The sequence below is a fragment of the Hyperoodon ampullatus genome, assembly GCF_949752795.1.
Source record: "Hyperoodon ampullatus genome assembly, chromosome: 5".
Taxonomy (NCBI): Eukaryota; Metazoa; Chordata; class Mammalia; order Artiodactyla; family Ziphiidae; genus Hyperoodon; species Hyperoodon ampullatus.
In genome coordinates, this window is record NC_136918.1 from 98,615,539 (window position 1) to 98,626,683 (window position 11,145).

Sequence of the window (11,145 nt, forward strand, 5' to 3'; positions counted from 1 at the left end):
GTGCCAACAAACACATGATAGGATGCTCAACATCTTTAATCATTAGAGAAATGCAAATCAAAACTACAATAAGATACCATCTCACACCAGTCAGAATGGCCATCATCAGGAAATCTAGAAACAATAAATGCTGGAGAGGGTGTGGAGAAAAGGGAACACTCTTGCACTGCTGGTGGGAATGTGAATTGGTACAGCCACTATGGAGAACAGTATGGAGGTTCCTTAAAAAACTACAAATAGAACTACTATATGACCCAGCAATCCCACTACTGGGCATATACCCTGAGAAAACCATAATTCAAAAAGAGTCATGTACCAAAATGTTCATAGCAGCCCTATTTACAATAGCCCAGAGATGGAAACAACCTAAGTGTCCATCATCGGATGAATGGATAAAGAAGATGTGGCACATATATACAATGGAATATTACTCAGCCATAAAAAGAAACGAAATTGAGCTATGTGTAATGAGGTGGATGGACCTAGAGTCTGTCATACAGAGTGAAGTAAGTCAGAAAGAGAAAGACAAATACTGTATGCTGACACATATATATAGAATTTAAGAAAAAAATTTCATGAAGAACATAGGGGTAAGACAGGAATAAAGACACAGACCTACTAGAGAATGGACTTGAGGATATGGGGAGGGGGATTGGTAAGCTGTGACAAAGCGAGAGAGAGGCATGGACATATATACACTACCAAACGTAAGACAGATAGCTAGTGGGAAGCAGCCGCATAGCACAGGGCGATCAGCTCGGTGGTTTGTGACCACCTGGAGGAGTGGGATAGGGAGGGTGGGAAGGAGACGCAAGAGGGAGGGGATATGGGAACATATGTATATGTATAACTGATTCATTTTGTTATAAAGCAGAAACTAACACACCATTGTTAAGCAATTATATTCCAATAAGGATGTAAAAAGATAATAATAATAAACAAACCCCAAAGTCAAATAAAATAAAATAAAATAGTAGAATAGGTCAATGGAACAGAATAGAAATTATAGAAAATGATTCACATGTATGTTTAATTGATGTTTGGCAAAGATGTAAGAAATTCAATGGAAAAAGATAGAGTTTTCAACAATCTTTTGAAACAATTGTGGATTTATGTGCCAAAAAATTTTTTAATTCACCTCTTCATACTTCACAACATGTACAAATGTTAACTCAAAGTTGACCATAAATCTAAATGTAAAACCTAACATTATAAAATGCCTAGAATACACAGGAGAAAATCTTTTGTGACCTTGGGTTAGGTAAAAATTTCTTAAATACTCCAAAATCACAATCTATAAAATAAAAATTAATTTTAAAGTTGGGCTTTTTGAAATTAAGAACTTCTGCTCTTTAAAAAAACACGATTAACAGAATGAAAAGACAATCCACTGGGGAAAAATACTTGCAAATCACATATATGATAAGGATTTTATCTGGAATATATAAGGAAATCTTACATATAAAAAATTTTTTTAACTACCTAGCTTTTCTTTTTTAATTTTTATTTTTCGGCTGCACCCCACGACATGCAGGATCTTAGTTCCCCAACCAGGGGTCGAACCCACGCCCCCTGCAGTGGAAGCGTATATTATTAACCACTAGACCACCAGGAAAGTCCCCCTAGCTTTTTTAAATGGGCAAAATATTTGAACGGAATTTATCAAAAAATGATATACTGATGGCATAAGCACCTGAAAAAATGTTCAATATCATTAGTCATTTGGGAAATGGAAAATTTAAACTACAATGAGATACAACCACATACCTATTAGAATAGCTAAAATTAGAAAGATTCACTGCACCACGTATTGCAAGGACGTGGAGCAACTAGAATTCTCATAAAATGCTGGTGGGTACGTAAAATAGTACAATCACTTTGGAAAAGAGTTTGACAGTTTCTTTAAAAGTTAAACATACACTTACCCGTGGGCCAGCCATTCCATCCATGAAAAAAAGAAAGCATAAAAAGAAAGACAAATATCATGGTATCATTTATATGTGGAATCTAAAAAAATGATACAAACTAACTTATTTACCAAACAGAAATAGATTTACAGACATAGAAAACTTATGGCTACCAAAAAGGAAAGGGTCAGGGAGATAAACTGGGAATTTGGGATTAACAGATACACACTACTATATATAAAATAGATAAACAAGAACCTACTGTATAGCACAGGGAACTATATTCAATATCTTGTAATAACTTATAGTGGAAAAGAATCTGAAAAAAGGATATATACATATGTATAATTGAATCACTTTGCTATACACCTGAAACATTGTAAATCAACAATACTTCAATTAAAAAAAAATTTTTTTTAAGCTTGGAAAAGACCCCCCCAAAAAAGAAAGCATATATCCACATAAAGATTAATAACGTACATAGAAACTTTATTTGTAATAGCCAAAACCTGTTAACAATGCAAATGTCCATCAAGGTAAATGATTAAACAGATTGTGGTACCTCCATATAATGAAATACGGCTCAGAAATAATCAATACAGATGAATCCAAAATAATTGCACAGAGTGCAAGAAGTCAGACAAAAAAATCATTCTGTATGATTCCATTAATATAAATGTTTAGAAAATGTGAATTAATCTATATAGTGACAGAAAGTAGAACAGAGGTTCTCTGGGACAGGGTGGGAAGGTTATGGGAAGGAGAAAGAAAGCGTTCTTACAAAGGGGCATGAGTGTATACATGTGTCAAAATTTACCTAACTGGTAAATTTTATGGTATGAATATTTAACTATAATAAAAAAGAAAAACTTTTCAAACTGTACACTTTAAATATGGGCAGTTAATTAAACACCAATTATACCTGAATAAAGCTGTTTTACAATGGTGTCTTTAATAAAACAATGCTGTAAGAAAACCATCATGCAAAAATATTTTATCCCACAGTTATTATTTCTTAAGGATAGGTTCCTGTAAGGAAATTTACTGGGTCAAACAATAATAATAGTTTCATTGTTCTGTGACACAAATGATTTCAAGAAAAATCGAACAATTTTTTACTTTTAATATGGTATCTCACCCTCCCCAAGCTCTGAGAATTAATTTTTTTTAACATTTGCAAGTTTGAGTTTTAAATGGCCTCTGATTTTCACTTACATTTTTATTACTATGGATACAATAATTTAAACAGAAAATTTACCTAGAGAGGTTCGGGTGAAGACATTTAGGGTGATGCGGCTGTGGAACTCAGGTTCTGTGAGGAATAATGGTTGACACAGAAAGTTCACCTGAGGAACGCCATGGGATGGACCATGGGGCAGAGAAAGTCATGAGCATTCTCCTCTAGGAACTATAGTGACATCCTTCAGGAGAGGGACTAGACTTATGCTGCAGGGGACTAGAGTGAAAGAAAAAGACCAAGTTCCATGTGGAAGATTGCAGCTCAGTATGAGAAAGGACCTTTTTTGCAGGGGAGGGGTGGCAGGCTGACAACATCAGTCACGAGAGCTTTAACACAATGAAATCGGCTGCCTTCCCAGCCCTGGCAGTCATCTAGAAAAGACTGGCTTAAGAAGATGTGGTATGTACATATACAATGGAATATTAGCCATAAAAAAATGAAATATTGTCATTTGCAGCAATGTGGATGGACCTAGAGAATATTATGCTTAGTGAAATGTCAGACAGATAAGATAAATACTATATGATATCACTCATGTAGAATCAAAAAATAATACAAATGAAAATATATACAAAACAGAAACAGACTCACAGACACAGAAAGCAAACTTATGGTTACCAAGGGAGGGTGTGTGGAGGGACATATTAGGGATATGGGATTAACAGATACAAACTACTATACATTAAATAGATAAGCAACAAGGATTTACTGTATAGCACAAGGACCTATATTCAATATCTTGTAATAACATGTAATGGAAAAGAATCTGAAAAAAATTCTGAACACTATGCTGTATAACTGAAACGAACACAATATTATATATCAACTATAAATGAAAGAAAGAAAGAGAAGGAAGGAAGGAAGGAAGGAAAGAAGGAAGGGAGGAAGAGAGGGAGGGAGGAAGGGAGGAGGGAAGAAAGAAAAAGGAAAGGAAGGAGGGGGGAAGAAGGAGGGAAGGAAGGAAGGAGGGAAGGGAGGGGCAGGAGGAGGGAGGGAAGGAAGCCTGGAAGGCACCTGGCAGACCCATTGCAGAGGGAGTTCTTACATCAATTAGGAATGTGGATGAGACAGTCTTAAATCAGATGACCTTTCCCCGCCCCCAGTTTTATTGAGATATAAATAATATACATCATTGTTTGAGTTTCAGGTATACAGTGTAAAGTTTGACTTACATATATTGTGAAATGATTGCCACAATAAGTTTCGTTAACATCCATCATCTCATATAGATACAATAAAAAGAAACGGAAAAAAAAACAACAGGAAAAAAAGTTCTCCTTGTAATGAGAGCTCTTAGGATTTACTCTCTTAACAGCTATCATGTATAGCATACAGCAGTGGTTCCTATAGCCATCATGTCGTACATTACATCCCTAGAACTTATTTAGCAGACGATCTTTAAAAGTCCTCATATTTTGTTTTTCTCATTCCCCCTCCTTAACATTTATTTTCTCTTGTTCCTACACTTCCTTGGAAATGGTGACATCATTATCATACTATGTTTGCAAATCGAGGGGTGAGGAAAAAAGGCCACTTGTTTTTAAGAACATAATGAACAACCTTTAAACACACATTAGCTAGTCACAGGTGATAGATGTATTTCAGAGATAAGAAAAGAGAGTCCTAGGAAAGTACTTGGTTGGCCCCTTGTTCAGGTTAAAATGGCTCCTGGCCAGTACATTATTATTACCCCTTAATGAACAGCTAACCAGTGCCCATCCCATATGGAAAATCTAAACGAAGAGACACAATAGTCACTATGAAGATTTCATTTGTTTGCATTTATCCCTCCACCAAAACACTTGAAGGCGATTTACGCAACATCAATGAAAACATCTGCTGTGAAGAAAGATATATAGGACACAACACTGAGGGAGGAGAAGAGAGGGAAGGAGGTAAGAAGAGTTTGAAATAATATCTTTGTCATTAAAGTCTGATAACCAGCTACATGGGGTGCGTGATGCCATGCTGAAAGGTTTTGATTTAATTCTATAAATAATGAGGAGCTTGCCAAGGTCTTCAAGCTAGAAAGCGACACAATATTTTTTTTAATTAGTTATCTCTGAGGAAGTGATGAGTAGATTTTTGTTTACTATTTATCTTCCTCACTGGAATGTGAGCTCCTGGAAAATAGAGGTTTTTATCTCTTTTGCTCACTTTTGTATCCCTAGCACAGGACAGGAAGTCAAAAAATCTTTGTTGAATGAACAAGCAGATCCTGGCAATTAGTGAACAAGGTAGAGACTCAGAGATCATGAGGCAAGGCAAGGGGAGCTATGCTCTGGGGTGTAAGTCACTCATGAGTTGCTAGGCACACATGCATGCACAAGTTGGGGAAAAGAAGCCGGCTTAAATCAAGGAGTTTCGCAGTTCGTTATTGTTTTTTGTTTGCTTGCTTTTTTTTTTTTAATGGAGGTATAATTGACCTATAACATTATATACATTTCAGGGACCTTCCCTGGTGGCCCAGTGGATAAGACTCCATACTCCCAATGCAGGGAGCCAGGGTTCCAGCCCTGGTCAGGGAACTAGATCCCACATGCATGCTGCAACTAAGAGTTCTCATGCCACAACTAAGGATCCCACCTGCCACAACGAAGACCCAGCACAACCAAATAAATAAATAAATAATTTTTTAAAACACATTATATTCTTTTCAGGTGTACAATGTAATGATTCCATATTTGTATATATTGCGAAATGATGACTACAGTGTCTACAATATCCTACCACACATAGTTCCAAAATTCTTTTCTTGTGATGAGAACTTTTAAGATCTACTCTCTTAGCAACCTTCAAATATGCGATATGTATTGTTAACTATAGCCACCATGCTGTACATTACATCCCCAGGACTTATTTATTTTAAAACTGGAAGTTTGTACCTTTTGACCCCCTTCACCCATGTTGCACACAGCCTATCTACACCCCCTCCCCACCTCAGGCAACCACCAATCTGTTCTCTGTTCCTTTGTTTTTGTTTTTTGTTTTCTCTTTGTTTGGAAGTATAATTGACATTATACTTATATATATATATATACTTATATATATATATAACATTATATTAGTTTTAGGTGTACAACTTAATGATCTGATATTTGTATTTATTGGGAAATGATCACCACAACAAGTCTAGTTAACATCTGTCACCACACATGGTTACAAAATTTGTTTTTCTTGTGATGAGAACTTTTAAGATCTACTCTCTTAGCAACTTTCAAACATGCAGTACAGTAGTGTTAACTATAGTCACCATACTGTACATTACATCCCCATGACTTACTTTTTTTTATAGCTGGGAGTTTGTACCTTTCAACTATCTTCACCCATTTCTCACCCCCCATCCTCGCCATCCCTCCACCCACCACCTCTGCCAATCACCAGTTTGTTCTCTGTTATCACTGAGCCTGTTTTTTGTTTCATTTTTTAAGATTCCACATATAAGTGACATCATACAGTGTTTGTCTTTCTCTGTTTGACTTATTTCACTTAGCATAATGCCCTCCAGGTCCATCCAAGTTGTCGTGAATGGCAAGATTTCATTCTTTTTATGACTGAATAATATTCCATTTGTATATATATATTATATATACACATACATACATATATATGTACCACATCTTCTTTATCCATTTACTCATCATTGGAGACTTAGATTGTTTCCACATCTTGGCTGTTGTAAATAATGCTGCAATGAACATGGGAGCGCAGATATGTTTTTGAGCTACTGTTTTATTTCCTTCACGTCAATACTCAGAAGTGGAATTGCTGGATTATATGGTAGTTCCATTTTTAATTTTTTGAGGAACCTCCATACCCTTGTCCATAGTGGCTGCACCAATTTACGTTTCCATCGACAGTACACTAGGGTTCCCATTCACCGTTGTTTTTTTCCTCACATCTCCATACAAGCAGATGGGGCAGAACTGTTCTCAGTCAACTACTATGATAACTGGCTTCAAAGTTGTAGCAGGAATTCAGCCAAAACAGAATTAGATAATCCAAGGTTACAGTAGGATGTTAAAAACTCCAAAGACAGAGATAATTAGAATTTATAATCCCTCCCTTTGCCAGTTTAAAATTTCCCATTGTGCAAATGTAAATCATCTGCACAAGTATTTTATGCCTCTTTCTCTTTTCATGCCCCATGGTGATAACCAGTTTGTCATCCTCCCTCATGTGTACCTTTAAATACATTAATAAGTCATAAAAATTACTCAACATTTAATTAGTTTAAACTCTCCTCCAAGAGTTTTGATAGGAAATGCTGCAGTTCTCCTTTCTGTCTGAAAGTAATGGTAGTGATTTTGTCATTGGCCCAACAGGGAGAATTCTCTGTGTCCAGCATTATCATCCAGACGTCGGCTCAAGTCTGCCCCCTAGAGTAGAGTAATCAGTGTGCCTTGACAGTAGTGCTCAACTGTGTTATTTCATATTTCTGACACTGGTCTTTTCCAGAGGGTAGACACTTTCTATTTTATATGCGTCTGCATTATTTGAAAGTATGTCAGATACCTTTTTTTTTTGTTTTGGGGGGGATTGTTTAAGCGTAGATTTTATTTATTTATTTATTTTTGGCTGCGTTGGGTCTTCGTTGCTGCACGTGGGCTTTCTCTCGTTGCTGTGAGAGGGGGCTACTCTTCATTGCGGTGCGCGGGCTTTTCACTGCGGTGGCTTCTCTTGTCGCAGAGCATGGGCTCTAGGCGCGTGGGCTTCCATAGTTGTGGCTCGAGGGCTTCAGTAGTTGTGGCTCCCGGGCTCTAGAGCGCAGGCTCAGTAGTTGTGGTGCACAGGCTTAGTTGCTCCACGGCACGTGGCATCTTCCTGGACCAGAGCTCGAACCTGCATCCCCTGCATTGGCAGGCAGAATCTTAACCACTGCGCCACCAGGGAAGTCCGATACTGTTATTTTTATAAGTAAAAAATGTTTCCATTGGGGGGGAATACTATCTACAACACAATTTTTTATTTCAAGAGAGTATCATATGACAGTGTCTTGCCTAAAATAGGCAGGATTAATTCAAGTTCTAGAACACTGGTTGTTCAGAGTCACATTCTCAGACTATATCTATTACATCACTACTATGTGATAAGCAAAGTTTCTGGGAATGCAAAAATGATTAAGATATGGTTCCTACTACTAAGAGTTCACAGTCTAGATGGGAAGACAGACGTAAGTAAATCATTACATGATAAAACCGACATGAGTCATACTATAGTACAGAAGAGAATATGAATAAACAGAGATATTTTTATTTGGAAAGAATAGGAAGGAAGGAAGGAAGGAAGCGGGGAAGGAAGGGAGGAAGGAAGCGGGGAAGGAAGGGAGGAAGGAAGGAAGGAAGGAAGGGAGGGAGGAAAGAAAGAATCAGGTTAATAAACTTTAAAATGTTGTAACTAGTATTAGGCCAGTTAACCCAAAATAATACCATGGATTAATTAAATTCCAATTCTTTTTAAGCTTCCTAGAATTTAAAAAATAAAATTCAAGTAATATAAAAAGAGGCTTGAGAGTTAGAGTATAGATCATTGCTGCCCAATAGAAATGTGAGACATAAAGGTAATTTTAAATTTTCTAATAGTAGCGACATTAAAATAGGGAAAAACAGGAGAAATTAATTTTAATAATATATTTTATTTAACCAAACATATCCAAAATATTATCATTTTTGTTGGAATCAAGGCAAGATATAAAGGGCCTGATGTGGGATGCTGGCAATGAGAATGGAATTTGGTAGGTCCAAGTGATATTTAGAGGCAAAATAAGCAGAAGTTGATAATTATTTGAATGGAGAACAAGAAGAGTACATGATGGTTTCAAACACAACCAGGTTCTTGGTTGATAACTGGTAAATGATGCTAACCATTCACTGAGACAGGGAAAACAGATTGGGGGCAGGCAGGGCAAGAAATAATTACTTACTTTAAAAAAACGAGTTTGCAGGAACTCCCTGGCAGTCCAGTAGTTAGGACTTGGCGCTTACACTGTCGAGGGCCCAGGTTCAATCCCTGGTAAGGAAACTAAGAGCTCACAAGCCACACGGTGTGGCCAAAAAAAACCACAAAAAACAAAACAAAAAAAAAGTGGTACCTATTGGTATATTATGAGGGAAGTTTTAAAGATGGAAGAGACTTGAGAATGTTTTAAGCAAGGAACCATTAAAATTATGCACTTGACTATTTTAAAAGATGTAAATGATATACTGTTAACTGAAATGAACTCATGTTTGGAAAAAAGTTTGTGTGTGTGTGTGTGTGTGTGTGTGTTTGTGTATACACATAGATAATATTCTGGAAGGACAGACAACAAAGTATTAACCATGTTTATCTCCGAGTAGGTACAATAAGAGTTTTTAATTTTCATTCTTTTTCTTGATCTGTATTTTTATTATGACAACTATCATTTTGTGATATTTTAAAAAAGCAATAAGCTGTCAACTTCATATTCAGAGAGTCCCCCCTCTTCCATTTACTATGGTCCTGAAAGTGTGTTGAAAACAGACTTTCCTCCAATTTGATAAAATATAGTATAAAAGTCCTAATCCTGATTTTCCCAGGTACTGCTATCCTTGAAGGGGAAGAAACTTCACAGATACCCTGGCTGGAGTGGAAGGTGGCTACTGTCTCATCCAGCCAGCCAATGGGCCCTGGGAACTCCAGGCATCTCTCCTTTCCATGGGTGGGCCACCTCTCCCCAGACCTTTCTTTTGGGGCCACAGCAGATGAGTAGACCATCCCCAAATCTGAAACTTGGTTAGCAAGACTGAAAAGTACCCAAAGCAAGGGTGGGGAAACAACATAGTATAACACAGACCTCAAAGGCAGGTCAGGTCCCATCCTCCCCCTTGGTGGTGGCAAATAACAGGCAAACACACCATGTAATAGCTGAAGTCATCTTTTACCTGTGCGAAAAATTATCATTAAAAAGCAGCATGAAAGTGTCAATTCAAAATGGTGAAGGTACAAGTTGTATGAATTGAAAGAATGCAAATTAATGATCATCACTATTTTACTTTTCTTTCACTGTTTTCCTCTTCTCTTTTTCTCTCTCCTTTTCATTCTTTTTATTGTCTATGCCAAAGTTAGTTTGTTCTTCCATAAGCAGTAAGTTCCGGCATTAGTAATGAGTAGTAGTTTTGGGAGATCTTCTGCTTTACAAAACAGAGATTCTAGCTGCCCTTGGGCATTTGATGATCCAAGACAGAGACAAAGAATAAATAGGGAGAATTCTACTATCTTTTCTTCTAGGGAAAAAAACAGAATATGGCCTCAGTATGTTAATTAACCTGATCGTGGTGATGATTTTACAAAGTATGTCAAATACCACACACATATCAATCATGCTGTGCAATATAAATATATACAATTTTATTTGTCGATTATACTTCAATAGAGCTGAGGGAAAAAAAGAAGTGCCTGCTTCAGCAGCACATACACTGAAACTGGAACTTCTCTGGATACAGAGAGGATTAGCACAGCTCCTGTGCAAAGACGACATGCAAACTTGTGAGGTGGTCCATATGTTTTAAATAAATCATGCGATGTAATGTACAGCATGGTGACTATAGTTGACAATATTGTATTGTATATTTGAGAGTTGCTAAGAGAGTAGATCTTAAAAGTTCTCATCACAAGAAAAAAAATGTGTAACTATGTATGGTGATGGATGTTGACTAGATTTACTGTGGCAATCATTTCACAATACATACAAATACTGAATCTTTACGTTGGACACCTGAAACTAATATAATGTTACATGTCAATTATACCTCAATAAAAAATAAATAGTCTTATAAAGTTCAAACCCAGAGCATAAAGCTGATCTCAGAGATTCAGTCTCCACCCACGTAATCAAAATTGTAACGCACTCCCAAGTCCTGCTTTTCTCATTCACATCTGCCCGTTCTCAAGCAAATCACACACCTACTAAGTCAGGACCCACTGCGAAAGGGAAATGAAAGTCCTGCCTCAACTTAGGAACATGAGTCAGCATGAACT